At 38.0% G+C, this 15,993-nt stretch overlaps 1 protein-coding gene across 9 annotated transcripts in view; it reads left to right on the top strand.

Annotated features, from left to right (window-relative positions):
- Positions 1-15,993, top strand: part of UTRN (utrophin) — a 331,818-nt gene that overhangs the window by 194,445 nt on the left and 121,380 nt on the right. The window lies entirely within an intron of this gene.

The raw sequence follows: 15,993 nt of genomic DNA on the forward strand, positions 1-15,993 counted from the left end.
CATTCCCTGTCCATTGTGCCTTGCTCAAACTAAAGAAGCTTTTAGTCATTGTTTTAGCCAGATGGCATTGCAAGGAAACACTGTAAGTCTCCCAGTTTTGATCCAAACATGATTTGAATCATTTGTTTCTAAAGAGTCATTTATATTCCAGCATGAGATCAATAACGTTCCCCGAATTCTGCTGGATCTTTCTTCCAGGGTCATCAATCACTGTGGCTAAACAAGGAGAAGGGCAGCCAAGGAAACTCTCGTCAATGGACACTGCACATAACAATTATATGTCAGGGTAATTGAGACTATGAAAAGTAAAGGCTTAAGCAGAAGCCAGTAAGGGAGGCAGATGCTTCTCATTTCATTAGCAATTCAGAGCTTAAGTGGACTAATTTGTCTGTGCCATCTCCCTGTCCTTCTGTTAATACTCATTCTGTTGTCAGAGGATTGCATCTTCTGAACTTTGTCTCACTTAATTCTCAAATTGAACTTAAATTTGATGTGCTGCATAGCTTTCCTGTATCCTACTATAAAAATTTGTCCACTCTTGAAAGATTAATTTGAAACTTCTCAATATAAAGCAATGGTTTCCCTTGTTTCATATATTTCCTTCTTTATTTTTCTCAGGCATAGAAAGTACTACATTAAGTTATACTCCTCCCCAAGTCTATTTAAACAGGTATTTTTGCAATACTAATATTGTTTGCACATGAGAGTAGCTGCCAAACTGAACTTTTTAACTTAACATAGTTACAAAACTTACTCCCCAAAAAGTGCATTTCTCTGTTTTTGTTTGAGTTTTGAAGGCCTGTATGTTCATTCCATACTTCAGGTTGAGAAGATGACTTTTTTTTATTGTTTCCAAAAAATATCTTTATACTAATACAGTAACTTAAATGTAACTTTTAGGTTGAAAGATTTTTTTCTAGTTAAGTTTAATGTTTATCATACTCTTCCCATCCTTCTTCATCCTAGCGAACGTCTGCACGGATTCCCAATGAGTACACTGCTCTTGCAGTGTGCCTGGAAGCCACTGTTTTCTCAGAGGGGGATGGAAGTTTGCTGAAGGCAGCTCATGAGTGGTTGCTGTAGGAAAAGCTTTGGCCACTTCTCTTGTGGGATTAACCCATTACCCATGTGTTCTTATACCATCAGCCAGACATTGTCCCTACTTCTCTCAGTCCAATTAATTGAACAGAACTGGATTGGTGTCTTTTGGCACTTTAAGTGTTCAAAGGAAAGTTCTGCATATCTCAGAGGAAAATTTAAACTTTGTTGTAAATTATGCTTAAAACTTGATTCAGAATGGACTAATTTGACCCAAATGAACAGATATACCTAATAAAGTACACTGATACTCTTAGGGGAGAAAGAGATGAATAGAAGCTTTAAGTTTAGCCTACAGAAATGAATAGGGAAGAATTTTTTATGTCATATGATGTTTTTTAGGTGTGCAATGCTTAATTTTATGTGTTTCTAGCATCCCTTCTGTATATTTTAAAGTTCAATTCATTTTCAAGTTTATTTTTCTAAATAACTTACTAAAAGGAAGATCAGCTGTGGAGTTTCTGTTAATAAGGCGATGTAAAGCAGCAGTCTACAGCCAGTGTTCGGCGTGGTACTGGCATTAGCCTAATAGGTGTGGATACACCTACGCAAATTACTGAATTCAGTCTCATACTGAAAATAGTCTCATTAGTTAATGCCATGGAGAGAGAGAGCTGTGAATGTAGTAAATCTTTCTGCAAGTAATTTAGAAAATGTCTCGTATTTTTCTTTTTTTCATTCATTTCTTATGAAAGCTTAGTATATGTAGGCGCAAGTTCTACTCTTGCTAAAAATGGAAAATAAAATTGGCATATGAGTAGGAGATGGCTGTGGGGAAGGGATGACTCCTCTCCCAGTTGAAACATGAGGTAAAAAAAAACCCACCAAACCCATTCTTACTCATTTGAGCTGTGATTTTGACAGTAGATCTGCAGGTTCCTGCTCCTATATTGATACTAGACCATAACATGAGACAAGGAACTCTGAACAAGTACTAAATGGTGAAATGGCCTTAAGATGATTTCAAATTAGTGTACAAAAACACTTCGCTTAACTCAAATAACATTCTTGTTTTGGATTGTACAACCATGCAGCCTTTTTAGATTGACTGTCCTCTATATTTGAATGGCTTGCTAGATCAAGCAATGAATTGGCTTAGGGCAGTGAAAAGCCAAAAGTAATTCATATTCAGTAGGACTACTGTAGATCTATTGTGACTTTGCTGAAACGTGCACAAATTGAGTGATGATTCTTAGCACTTTTAAATAGAAAGAAATGAATCTACAGATGTTCAGAGATACTTAAAAGTTCTTAGAATGGTGTATGTACATGTCAATGACCATTTATATCAGCTACTGATACAACTGCGTCAGCATATGCTGCTTCCCTTTAATTTCTCATGCTCCTTAAAGGCTATTTTATTTTTCAGAGTAGTAAGGTACAGTTATGGTACAGCTGATTGCAAGGATTCTCTGAACCATATATTGAAGTATTCCATTTCAAATGCTAAAGTTTTGACAATGAGCAACATCACTAATCCTTGATAGGGAGAAAATAATTTTGAAAGTTAAAAATTCAACTCCTCAATCCAGCAGCAAGAAGATGGATTTTAGGATTTTTACCCATTATCTGTCTGGAAAGCAACACTGTTTCAAGCTGTAGTTTTTAGGTGACAAATACACCATAGGCAAAATATTGTTTTTAATTCACAAATAGCAACAGTTACTTGATACTTTGCCTATTTGTGACCTCTTGATGGAAATGAATAATACAATAAATATTTTGTGGTTGATTTCTGATTCCTTTGATTTGCTGCAGATATGTGTTAGGTTGATGTACTTCTCAACAAGTATTAGAATTCACAGTACTGAAGTCATCAAGTAAAACCACGGATGGTGCCCAACAGAGGTTATTTGCTCACTTTTGTTATGAAGTGTAACGTAGACGTTACTGATACCAAAGTTAAATTTATAGGTTGAAGGTGTACCAGCTGAATTAGTTTCATATCTATTTGTGGTTCTGATCTGCTTTTCTGGTTCTTATGCTGATTATTCACCTTTGATACCTTAAAACAAACTACTGGATTGCAATTTTCTGGGGGTTCGGTGTATCTACTTTTTGGTCATTGGCTTAGATAATCTCAGTTCCTGTTGGCCTGTGATGTTGCAGTTGTTTCCACAGGAGTTTGTTTATACTTTTAAAAACTGAGGTTCTCCATTTTTATTAAAGCTGCAGGGTACCGAGTAAAGTACTGAGCATCAGATTAAAGGTAAACGCACTAAATGCCGGGAACAGCCTAGTCTGATATTTCATTTAGTCTTTCATCTTAGTCTTTCATTTGAAAGGCAAGTATCAACTTCTGAAAGACGTTTTGTGTTGCTGCTGTTGTTCCCATGGATTTTTGCTAGTGGAGATTTTGAGAGTCATTTCAGAAAAAAGATCAATGGTATTTTAGACAGTGCCTTATGCTTATCTAGGTACCACCAAATACATCGCTGTGTCCAGAATGTCAGCAAATGGTGACATGGGAAACATAGTGCTCATTGACTGAGGTTTATGCAGCATGGGTGTGGTGTTTGGACATGTTATTTTGATTGTGGCAGGGCAGCTGTGTATCAGCATAACCATCTATTCCACCCTGAAAAAAAGAAAGAAAAGAAAACAGCAGTAAAAAAATTGTATGTCCATTGGACATCGACTTATCCCAGGAGCTCTGACAGTTACTTTGCTGAACAGTGCTGCATGGCACTTGGCAAAAGCATCAACATTTAAATTAAATACAAAAGGAAATTGAAACAAGTCTTGAATGTTCCTGTCTTCTAAGGGTCATGCTAATAAGTGTTTAGGTTTCTTTTTAAAAGAAATATTCATTGCTGAAATGTGTAAATCTTAATGAACTGGTAGGGTTTGCTGGTCTTTTCTCTTACAGTCTTTTATTCTTGATACTAGAAAATCCATGGGGATGATTTTGTTTTGTTTTGTAACCCTAATAGCAACCTTTTCAGGCATACTGAAAATGTAGTAAATAAACCTCAATTTGTTACCAGAGTTTTCATGAACATCTTACTCTCTGATCATCTTATATAAAAAAATAGCATTCATAGTGATTCTTCCACCCACGGCAATCAAAGTGTTTTGCAGATGGTTGTCATTGCTGGTAGTCAGATATTTCTTGTTTGATACACCAGTTCTCAGGTTTGGAATCTGGTCTGAGATATCACAAGAACTCACAACAAAATATTGTCAAGCACTGAGAAAGCAGATGTCAGGAAGAACTGTCACCTTTCTAATGTATTTTTTGTGTACTTTCACCTAGCACTTTGCTTAATCTCTCTTCCAATTTGATGTGGTATGTGGTATTTTATTTCTGTTTGAAGTGACAGAAATGTAGATTGTCAGATGAGCTTGTCTGGTGGACTGTTACACTTGTATCATCCCCTTTATCCCTTAGAGCTCATGAGAAATTGTAAACTAAAATGTTCCATAGATGTATGTTTTTCAGACATTACTGATTTCTGGCCTAATAGCTGGTATGAACACTGTTTTCTTTCCCTGACAACTGGAGGGTGTTGTTTTTTTAATTACTACTTCTTCAGCTGGACTGAGATCAGTAGAGCTTTGCTTCATTTTCTGATTGCTAAAGAGATGTTAAGAAATAATGAACGTGGGTATAAAATCTTATGAAATCATAAAGATCTGTAATTGTGTTTCATAAAATAATGATGATCCACTCTTTTTTTTTCTGGAAAGTATTCTGGTTCTCCTCTCATTCCCGTTACCAGTTTCACCAATTTTGCTGTATTAAGTAACAGTAAATACTGTCTAATTCTGGACTTGGCTGGTGACTGTGTCATGTCATGTGAGAGTAACGTGACTGCTGCCTCAGCATACAGTACTTATCTCTTGATGAAGACGAGTCCTCTTAGGCAGTTTTAATATCACTGGAGCAGAGGCAGTCTTGCTGTGTCTGGGTTGAACCTGAGATGAGTGGTGGAAAAAGTCCTGTGCATACAGGACAAGACATTAAAGTCTGAGTCCTGTGTCACTAAGAAATGCTGCAAGAACATGAGCTGAACTCCCCTCAGGGCTCAGGGAAGCTTGAGACAAATTTATCAGGAGTTGTGCATCACTGAATCCAGAGCTCGCAGATCACCATTGTTTCAAATGAGCTTGTCTGAAAATGAAATGAAACTTCATAAGTTCCATTTTTGGCAGAATTAAGAGCTCATTGAGCCCATCGGAGCATGGAATTGCAAACTTGCTGCTTCAGGCGCCAAGACTTTTTGTCCTTTCACTGAAAGATCGTCATGTGGTTGCAGGTGACATTGCAGAACAGAGCTGAATAAAGGAGAACTGTCCCTGGCTCTGCTTTCCTTTCTCCTTTTCTCTCTGCTCAAGGTGATTTTTAAATGCCTTTTTGAGTATACCATGTAAGGGACAAGGCAGCAATTATTCCTTGTCAAATTTATGTTTACCTGATTATTTACATCAGCTGAAAGAGGCCAAAATCAATGGGAGTTCTTTTGTGCTAACAGTGGAACTTCATTTTATCCCTGTCAAAGACCTAATTTGCCTCAGCAACTGCTATTGTCTAAGTAGGGCACAGCCACTTTCCCCGAAGACCTTAGAGCAAACCTGCCAATGCTGCTCTCTTCCCTTCCGTGCCTAGACACACAGAAGATGCTTGTAAAGGGAAAATGAACTTTAAAAATGTAAGGCTTGTGAGTTATGTCTGCTGTTTTTTTGCTTTGGTCCTCTGTAAGATAGCTTGGTTTTCACAGAAGTGTTCAAGTCTTGAAGCTCGTCAATTTGTTGGCCCTCCTGAATCCCCCTTCTGAGAAATTAGGGCATTTCATGGTTTTGTCATAGGTCTTTTTTTTTCCCCTTTTTTTCCTGTTACTCTGTAGAAGGTTTCATTAAACACTAAGCATTACACAAGCTGTCAGAAGGTCTGTTTTAATGTTACCTTGCTGTTCCTGAGAAAGCTGGTTTGGTGAACATTGTGTGGACATGCAACATACAGTGGAAGCTGTCTATGAGAATTCCTTATGGTGTGCCCTATCTGAGGACAACCACCTCATGTTGTCATAATTTCAGTAGGATCTTGATGGGAGCTCAGTGCTTCTTCATTCAGGTTCAAAATCGTTTCCTCATCCTTTTGAGTTGGCAGCAACCAACACAGTGCTTGGAACCCACGATTCAAAGGTACTTTTGCTGGGAGCAAAATGCACAGCCTCTTAGAGGGGTGAGATTCTTATACCAAGTGTTAAGTTGCAATAATAAGAGTGAAGGCTTCTTTGTTTTTGGAAGTATCTGACACAATAAAAAGAAGCATTTGTCATTTACTCTGCCTTTTTGGAAACTACAGAATGTCATTCTTTGATGGCTTTTATTTCCTTGCAGGCAGACTTTCACTTGTGTTTGTTTTAGCTTTAGTTATACAAACACTAGGCTTTGTGGAGATACGTATCGCCTTTAAGGTCCGTAGTCTCAAGGGATGCTGCAAGTACTCAGCACCCTTGATGTGCTCCAAGGTTGTTTTTTAACAAATCTGCTCCTTTACAAATCTGTTCCCTCTTTGCATACCCTCTTTTCTGTATGGATGGGAAGCACGGAAGAAAGAAAAATGTTACACAAACGTGTGAATATTGTTTGTCACTTGTGAGGGATAATAAGGATTGTTATTGATTGTTATTGATCTGTGACAGTGGTTAGCATCCATAGATGCCAGCAACCTGATGGTCCTATTCCAGGCTACTAAGTCTGGTTATCTCTTATTTGCTTTGCAGGGAGGAAATGGCTCAGCAAGAAAGGCTGTAATTTCCATCTTATGTCAGCAAGCATAAGATCAATTTTGTTTGGTTCTTTTTGCTGTTGTTTTAAATTAATGAGAGAACAGTAACACAGCTCAATATATTGGGCAAGTTTCTTCAGTTAACGGAGTGTATTTTTATAGGTGAATGTAGAGAAATCAAGGTATATGGTTAAGGAAGATTTTAGAGATAAATACAGTTTGCATGTTATCCTCGTACTTTCTTGCCTGAAAGTTTAATAGCTATATTTTATTTAATGTGCTAAAGACCCTGAGCTCTTCTTCAGCTGAATAGGTTTTGGTGTCTCACATTTTCTCCTTCCTGGTGTTCATTCATTTTACACAACCTGCAGTGAGTACTTACCTTTTTCCATGTTGAGCCTTTCATGTTATCCCCAGGTGGCTGATCAGACATGAACTTTTGAAGTGGAAACTCTTGCATTAGAAAAGCCCTTTTTTGATGTGGGAAATATATGGCTCTCAACACTTAGTCCTTTGCCTCCATCCACAGCAATTCTCAGCAGCATGCCAGGAATAGGGGAAGTGCAATGGGCAAATGCCTCTGCCTTTTACAGCTGTTTGGATTGGTGTGTTATTATATGTGCTCATCATGGGTACTGCCGGCCATACCGTACTGGTCCACTCAGTCCTCTATATTGTCATTCTATAGGCGATTGTTTCAGCATGTGTTTATTCCACTCAGAGACAAGCATGATTGTCTTTGTCCACCCCCACAACTTGATGGAAACTTTCTGTTCTATCTTTGTTTTGTGTGTTCTTCCCTTCTGCCTTCTTCCTCCACAGGGACTTAAAACCTGCAGAAGTTCTAAAGAATCAAAATTCTCCAAGAACTTGCTTGATAAAATCCAATGTGAGTTGAGCTGTAAATGCTGTAAGGAGGACCCAGTGTGTTTTGTCCTGGTGAAGCTGACTGTAACCTTAATTCTGCACACCTATGTGAAAATCCTCAACTTCCTTCCTCCAGCATAAACTCAGGCATTTCTGAATAGCAGGTGAAGACCCTGTCTTCAAATGGCAGTTAAATGAGAATGAAAGCATGCCATATTTCAGTGGAAATTGAGTTTCTGACATCCTTAAACAAAGAAAGCTCTGCCTGAATGAATTTGGAAAACCTATTTGTTTTTTCTAAAGTAGCAAGTAATAAAGCGGGACTAGAGAAGCCTCAAGCATACTGTATTTAAATAAGCTTTTTGTTCAAGCCAAAGCTTTAAGCTGCAGTTATAGATAATGCAACTTACATTTTATTTCAAGAATAAAGATTATATGATCATAATTTCAATTGTAAATGCTCTTTAGTTTTTGTCAACAGGGCACTGATAAGATCTCTACGTGAGCCTCTTAGTTGACAAAATGGCACAGCATGCAGAAAGATAATAAACCTTCTTCTGCGAGAAAATTTGGTTCAGTGCTTTAATAGCTGTAGTCAGATTGGGTATTTCAAAAGAAAAGCATGCTTGCAGCAGCAGCACTGAGAAGCCCACTGGTAGGTTCCAAGTCCCTCTGTGTGAGTGTATTTTGAGTCCTCGGAAGGCTCCCTTCCTAGATAACAGTCCTTCCCTTCCTGAGCTCACCCTTGCCTCAGCCAAAGGAGACACGGTGCTGTCTGAGAGCACAGCAGTAGCAATCTTTGTGCACATCAGTATGCTGGACGAGGCCGACGTTGGAGCTGGCAGAGATGGGAAGCACGGCCTGTTTTCACCTTTGTTCATCACTTTGATTTTGAGCATATACAAGAAAATGATCACAGGTTTCCTGTTCCCTTTGTTCCTTCTCTCTTCTACCAAATAACATGATTTGCTCCACTTCTTAAGCCTTTTGTCAGCGTATCCTTTGAAACATTAATTACTGCCAACAACTTGTTGAGTGTGAAAACCCACTGACAGTGTTCACTGTAGTTCTCCCACATCCTGAAAATGGGTTTGAGATTTCCTGGAACACAGCTAATCTAATCCTAGCAATGCAGAGGAGGAGAGACAGTTTTGGGTAAGGGGGTGAGGTGTCCTGTCTTCAGAAGGATGAAGTCTACAGATGTTACAGACCTTATCTTTGGCACTTAGCTGCTTTTCTGGGCTTTGCCCATGAAAATGAGTCCATTAAACTGATTGTGGTTAATGGAATAAGTTAACTGAGAGAAAACTTAGTTTTAAACCAGGCATTAATCAATATTGCAGGCTCTGGGGTGGTTTTGGTTGTGTCTGTAACCCTGCTGGGCAGTGAGGGAGGTATCTCTTCACTGGAGTCTGGCCACTAAAACCTTCATGTGCTGGTGGGGGGGTGGAGACTGAAGGTCTGTGCAATATTCAGAAAGCTAAAAACAAATGGGAGGGATTTAACCCTTGAGGTAAACATGATTTTGCTACAGAAACTTGAAAGAAACTGGAAAGGAGTGGTTTAATGCTGTGGTTTTGGAAGTTGCATTTAAATTGATGCTTCTTAGTGTGGCTTTATGTTTATTTCTTACTTTGGTAAATGCTGAAAATGATCTTCAGAAATCGAATTATTGAGCAGGTTTAAAATACAAACAATAATGAGGGAACAAAATGCAAAAAATCCCCAATGTATATAAAGTAAAGTGACATGAAAGACTGCTTTCAATTGTCCAGTGCTTAGTGCTTAAGAGCATACGATATTCCTTGGAAAGCCCTTAGATAACACTTGTAGAAGCATCAGTGTGGGGATAAGATTTAAAATCCAGCAATAATAAAACATACACTGTCTCGCTTCCTTGATGTCTTCTGACAAGTGAAGTCACATGTACTGTACTTAAATTTTAAGGACTTTGTCTGTGTGAGGCTTGTCTGTGCTTTCAGTTTATGGCTGTAGTGCTTTATAGCTGCTCTGTAAACTTATTTTCATTTAGAATCAAAAGTGTTTTTTATCATAAAACAGACAATCTAAGTAGGAACAATCCAAATATTAAAACAATTCAGAAACAGAAAGCCCAGTCACTCCCAATCATCTAATTTTTCTCCTCCTAGTGCATAAAGTAATTGAAGTTCTGCTTGAAGGCTGCTGAACAGGAAAAATGTAGTCATGTTTACTTCATCTGGCTGTTAGTTGCATTAAATAAGTCATTAAAAAAAAAAAAGGTAGTGCATGTAGTTTGCCTTGTCTAACAGTTGTAAGAACTATCTTGCTTTCTGCTTACCAACTAATTTCAACACATTCACTTCATCGTCAGTGATTGTCTTAAATTGGCTCTATTATACATACTTATGACTATTTGCGGTGAAGTTAATAAACCTATGAGTCTCATCCATCTTCTAATTCTTTACAAACAGAGCCTATTATTAGTGCTATATTCTGTTTTCTCACCTTTCTAACCTATCGTTGAAAAGCTGATGGTGAGGAGATGGGTAAAAAAATAAAAGATCAAGAGGTAATAACTGAACTGGAGCATGTCGTGCAGTTTATTAAGGGTATTTGTTATGGGCATGTTGAAGCTGTAAGATCTCCTTCATGTTCATGAGCTTTTCTGACCAGAGTTGGAACATGAATTTCCTAGAAATTTCAAGGTGTGTATTTCTCATAATCTCTTCTATCTTGTGCGTGTATTGGAAGTGATTTTACATATTGTCTGTAGAGCTTAATGCTGCAGTATGCTCTAAAGCATAAAGGCAAATCCAACAGCAGGAGCAGTTTGGAATGAGAGCAACATTTTTTGCTGTTGCCAAAGAGCTTTTTGCAGAAGGAATGAAACAAAGTTGCCTGGGAGATTCAAAGGTTTTGGTTTTGGTGTTTTTTTCTTTCTTCTTCTTCTTCTTTTTTTTTTTTTTTTTTTTTTAAGTGACTAATTATGGGTTGGTAGTGCTTATTTGATTTTCTGGCCCATGATGATGCTGGAGTTCTGTGTCCTAATTGCTTGATGTCTGCTTGATTAATGAAATTAAGCTTAACTATTTTCCTCATCAGTGAAGCTATTACTGACTTCGGTAGTAACCAAATGAGTTACTTATTCTTCATAGGGCTTGATATTGAAAGGGGATTCTTCTGAAATAAATGTGGAGAAAAATGTTCATCCACCTACCATATGTATGTAAAGGCTAGAATAAAAAGTAAACTCAGGCTTTGATACATGCTAGGGGGTTGAATACAGTCAAGTTAGTTGCTTGAAAATGCCTGCTATTTCAATTGTCTCATCTTAGGTTTTTAACTGTATTTATCTGTACTCCTTGATAGCTATGCAAAGTCATTATTACATCCAAGTTCTTTTCAGGACAAAGTCAAAATGATGAGAGTTGACTGCCAGAGCAGTCACTGGGAGCTTACTCCAGGGAAAAGATGTGCCAAATGTGCTTAATAGGATAATGTTCAAAAAGGAGAAATCCAGCAGGTGTAAGCATACTGGTCTCAGTTATGCTTCCTTTACAGCAGAACTGTCATAGGTATAAGGAGAAATATGCTGTGGAGCTTGGATGCCTGGAGGCAATTATAAATTTAAAAATCATAATGCCTGCTGGGTATGAAGGGGCGGACAGCTGAGTGGCAAAAAGAATTTGCTGTGACTTTTAAAAGCCACAATAAACTATTTTCCTTAGTTGCCCTGTGCAGGGGGAAGGTGATTTCTTACCACTTCATTCCATGTATAAGAAGTATCGGAGGTGAAGTCTTTAAGCATCAGTGGTAGTATGGACATATTTTTACTTTTTTATGGCTGTAGCATATTAAAGTTGATAAAAGCATATTTATCTATAAATACATTATAGATATGCTGACTTCAAAGTCAGAAGTTCAAGTAACACAAATTACTTATTTTGTATTCTTTAAATGCAGAAGATTATTGTAATGGTTATGCTAGGAATTTAAAATGCATTTGTTTTTTATGCAGCAATTGGCTGGCCAGTATCCAAGTACAGAATTAAATGTTAATGGTACAAAAGATAACAGATAAAGCAAATATTAATGTCTGAGTTTGGAGTTTGCAGGGAGTGGAGATGGTCCAGTTATCTTTGGCTTTAAAAAACAAAACTCGCCCTCAATCCAGGTGACACATCTTCCTGCAATATAAAGTCGCGCAGTTGACTGAGAGTGTAGGATAAGGTAGAGAATAAAATTATATATATTCAGACTTATGAAATGTTTTTTGCTTAGTTGCTTATCCTCGCATTGTGGCAAAATGACAATTTATGCCATGTAGCAGTAATAGCACTGTATTCTGGTTAGGTACTCGAGTCTAATGCCATTGAAGAGAAGAAGTTGGGTAAAGACTGAAATATGTGGTTTAGATGATCTTTATTTAAATGACTATCTATTTTCAATTCTATCTGGTGTAATTATTGCAAGCAAGTACAGGTATTACACCTGAAGAGGGAAAACCAGGAGGACAGGCAGCTGGCAGTCTTAGAAGAAGACTCTTTGAACTTCTTTACAGTTTATCAATCAACAGGAACATTTTTTTCAGTCACAAGTAATACTTAGAAAGGAACAACCTGATGATGAAATCCCTGCCTGGCTTGAAAGCCAGTCTTCCTCCATACTTCTTGCTTCTTCCCTCATTTTGTCAGTCAGGATCAGAATTAAAACCTTTATCAATCCTCTCAGTGGGATTCAAGTTTCAGTCTCTTCTACAGTGAATTTTGCAATGGCTCTGTGCCTGGGATGCTTTAGCGGTAGTTCCCTGCATGTTTCCCTTTAGCATCTGATCTCTTTCAGATATAGCCCAAGTATGAGATATTTCAGTGTGTCTGAGTACATTTCCAATATTCTGCTTTTAGTGATGAGTGTCTCTGAGAAGTGCAAAGAATACACAGGCGATTCATATTTAGTTCCAAAAAGTTAGAAAATCATTGGTAGTTCATAAAGCTGAAAGCCATGTATCATCCAAACAAGTCAAAAATAAGAGGAGAAAAATCACCACCTTTACTACCCTTCCATGGCAGTGTATCATACCTGGGATTTTAATACGTTTCATTCTTGAGTTTTAATGTCCTGTCTCATGCCTCTTATTTTAAGGAAGGCCACCTCCTTTCTGTGCTTACCTATTATGAGACTGTCCCCGAATACTGTGAATATTGCACAGGCCTTGCCACTCTAAAAATGCTTTTCTGTGGCAAACTGATTCCCTTTACTCTTTAAGGAAAGAGTGCAGTGCTTCACCTTTGTGCTCCAAACCCTTTCACGTAATTCATAATCAGCATTGCAATCACCACTGTAATAGATATCTCAATTAAGAGGAAATTTGAGAAGTTGTGTTTATGTGACTTATATGGTGCTACTACTTCCTTACAGTAGCAGCTCAGTTTGTCCATCTGTCATGGCAAATCTTGGTCCTTGGGGTGCTGTATCACTGGAGCATCTGCCTTCTGGCAGAGGTTAGCAGCAGGTCAGTGCTGGAAGAGCCCTTCGTAGAAACTCATGCGTTGGGCTTTGCTGATAGCGAGCTTCTGTGTAGGGAAGAACTTGTTTGAGCTGCCTGTTAGTTCTGCAACATAAATGCTGATCCCCTGCAGAAGGGAGGAGACAGCTCTCCTTCCATTTCTGGTCAAGTTAATGGCATGCATTTTGTAAGACTGATGAAAAAACCACAGTGCTTTTGAACAAGTGAATGTTTTGTGTTCCTGCCCAGAGGTGCATCTCTCAAGAGAAACAGGAGTATATTGATTTGTTGTAACCACCTATTGACCCCTGCATCATTCACATCTAAATCTTACAAAAAGGGACACTGTTCTTTCAATCTTTTCGTTGTTGTGGGTTATATAAAATATATGTATGTTCAGTGTATATACAGCCTGTATCATTCACGCTTAACATTTTTGTTCCTGTTGGTTTTTGAAGTTTTCTTCTAGGAAAAAAAACAGCACCACTTGTTTCTTGTCCTTTGTGAAATCATGCTTAGTATGACAGTTTTCTTCTTATTTCCACCATATCTTAAGTACGAAGCAAATTTTTAAGGGGTCTTTGCACGTAAGTAATGTTTTGTAGAAAGACTATCTGTCTTACTTTTATCCTTTCTGAAATTCAGCTTCAGATTTCTAAGAGCTTCAGACCATGTCAAAGTTGATCAGATATATTTAACTTTTTTCCATCCAGAAGCAGCAGAGTAAGTTTTTTTCTTAACCAGTGTTGGTTTCATTGACTCTCATCATTCATGTTTGCAGTTCCCTAGCATTCAGTTACTACTGGATTTGTGTATGATAAAGAATAGGATTTGTTACAAAAAGATTCTTTGCTGTACTGAGTTTTTAGATGTACCGTCCTACTACTGGTCTTATCAATTCTTCATTAGTACTTGGTAAACGAGGAAGCTCTTAAACCTGGATCTGCTGGACATGCAGTTCAGAGCAGAAATCATTAAAAAAAAGTTTTCAGCAATCACATGATTGTACCTCCATATCTGCTGTGCTTTTAGTAATAAGGATAAAAGTACTTTTCAGTTGATGGTCCTTGCCTTTTGCAGGCTGCCATTAGTAGCATTACTGATGGATAGGAAGTACAATTAGCTGCTCATATTACTACCCATTTTATGTTGTTAGTTCAGATTTTAGAGAAAATGCACCAAACTAGTTTAATATCAAAATGTAATAAAATGTTCCCAAGTACATGATCACCTGCATCAATATATCAAATGTATAAACAGTGCATGATTCAGCAGGGTGTGGAAAATGTATTATGGGAAAGAAAATACCCAAGACAATCAATGTTTGGGGATCTGGGCAGAGTACTATGCTTATTTTAATTTAAAAATATTTCCTATTGATGTATTTTCATCACTGCTAATTAGTGTGATAGGAGTGAGAAGACTGAGTGACCTTACCCACTAACGGAGGTAAAACTGCACTATTGTGTGCTTCCCCAGATACATGGCCAGTGGCTAGGAACTTTCAGTTCAGGCACCATATCTGTTGGTTCCTGCTAGCACAGGGCTGCAGCTGCTTAGTTGCTGCCATCATTAACGCATGAACTTTGGGTAAACTAGGCAGTTCCCAGCCCTGCAAGATCGTTAATCACTTAGGGGCTGTAGGTTTTGTTTTGGGTTTGTTGTGTGATGAATTTGTGTAGATTGGAATAAGTCTTTAACAGATGTTAAATTGAATAAAATATTCTTGCCTTTAGAAAGGATTTTTAATTCTTCTGAGGCTTAATATGTAGTTTTTTATGGGAAGTACAGAACAGAGAAAGGTAAATCAGAAACTGCAGCTCCATAGCATACTAGCTTTTCTTAGTCACGGGTTGTGAAGTTCTGGGGAAAATATAGGTGAATAAGTGTGTAACAAATGCTGGTAGTAGGTGTGCAAATGAGAACTTGTAGGAGATTAAGCAATATATGGGTCGAATAAAATCTGCAACTGTTGCAAAATTAACTACTGCTGCATTCATAATTGGGATTTTTCCTTGCATGAGCAGAGGAATGCATTTAGACAGCTTGACTTCACCAATCAGCAAGGCAGCAGGATTCTAGTTCTGTGTTCTTCATTCGGGAAACTCCTCTCTGTTTATTTTGCAAGCACTTCTGTGGTTTGCAAAATGTGCCCATGCGAATCATACGGGCATGCTGCAAAGGACAAGAGAAATGAAAATCCTGCCTCTGCCAGCAAACTTTCACAAGTTTAAATCTTAAAACCCTGACCATACTAACTAGATCAGTATAATCCTCTCGATGAGAATAATTTTAAAGACAATTTTATCATTAGTGACTTTACCGGCACTTCAAACGACAGTTCAGCGAATTAAAAAGAAAGTAAAAGTAGCACATGATTCCCATTTGGTCATAGGAATAACACTTGTAGCACATTTTGCAAAGGGTTGGTTGGGTTGCTTCTAACAGCAGATTTTCTGACTTGCTGGCAACTATTGCTGAAGCTTTTTTTTTTTTCCTTTTTTTTTTCTCCCTGGCAGTTGAGTAATGTGTGGTTGTACGGAAAACATTAGTAGTTTAAATAGGCTTTCTCATGCACACACGCTGTTTGGAGTGGGAATGCTTTAAAACGGAGAGATTTCCTAGTAGCCAGCCTCCAGGTGTCAGGTTTCCCACTGAAAGGCCAGCAAAGGCCTCATACAAAAACAATCTGCATATGGTGAGTCTTGGGTAATGAGGGAGCTGTTAGAGGCTTTCTGGAGGGCCGGTTGCTTTTACAACTTTTACAGTCTGTTTAGCGACAAAATAGGCAGTCTTCCCTTTGACA

This window comes from Coturnix japonica, chromosome 3 (assembly GCF_001577835.2).
Source record: "Coturnix japonica isolate 7356 chromosome 3, Coturnix japonica 2.1, whole genome shotgun sequence".
NCBI classification, from domain to species: domain Eukaryota; kingdom Metazoa; phylum Chordata; class Aves; order Galliformes; family Phasianidae; genus Coturnix; species Coturnix japonica.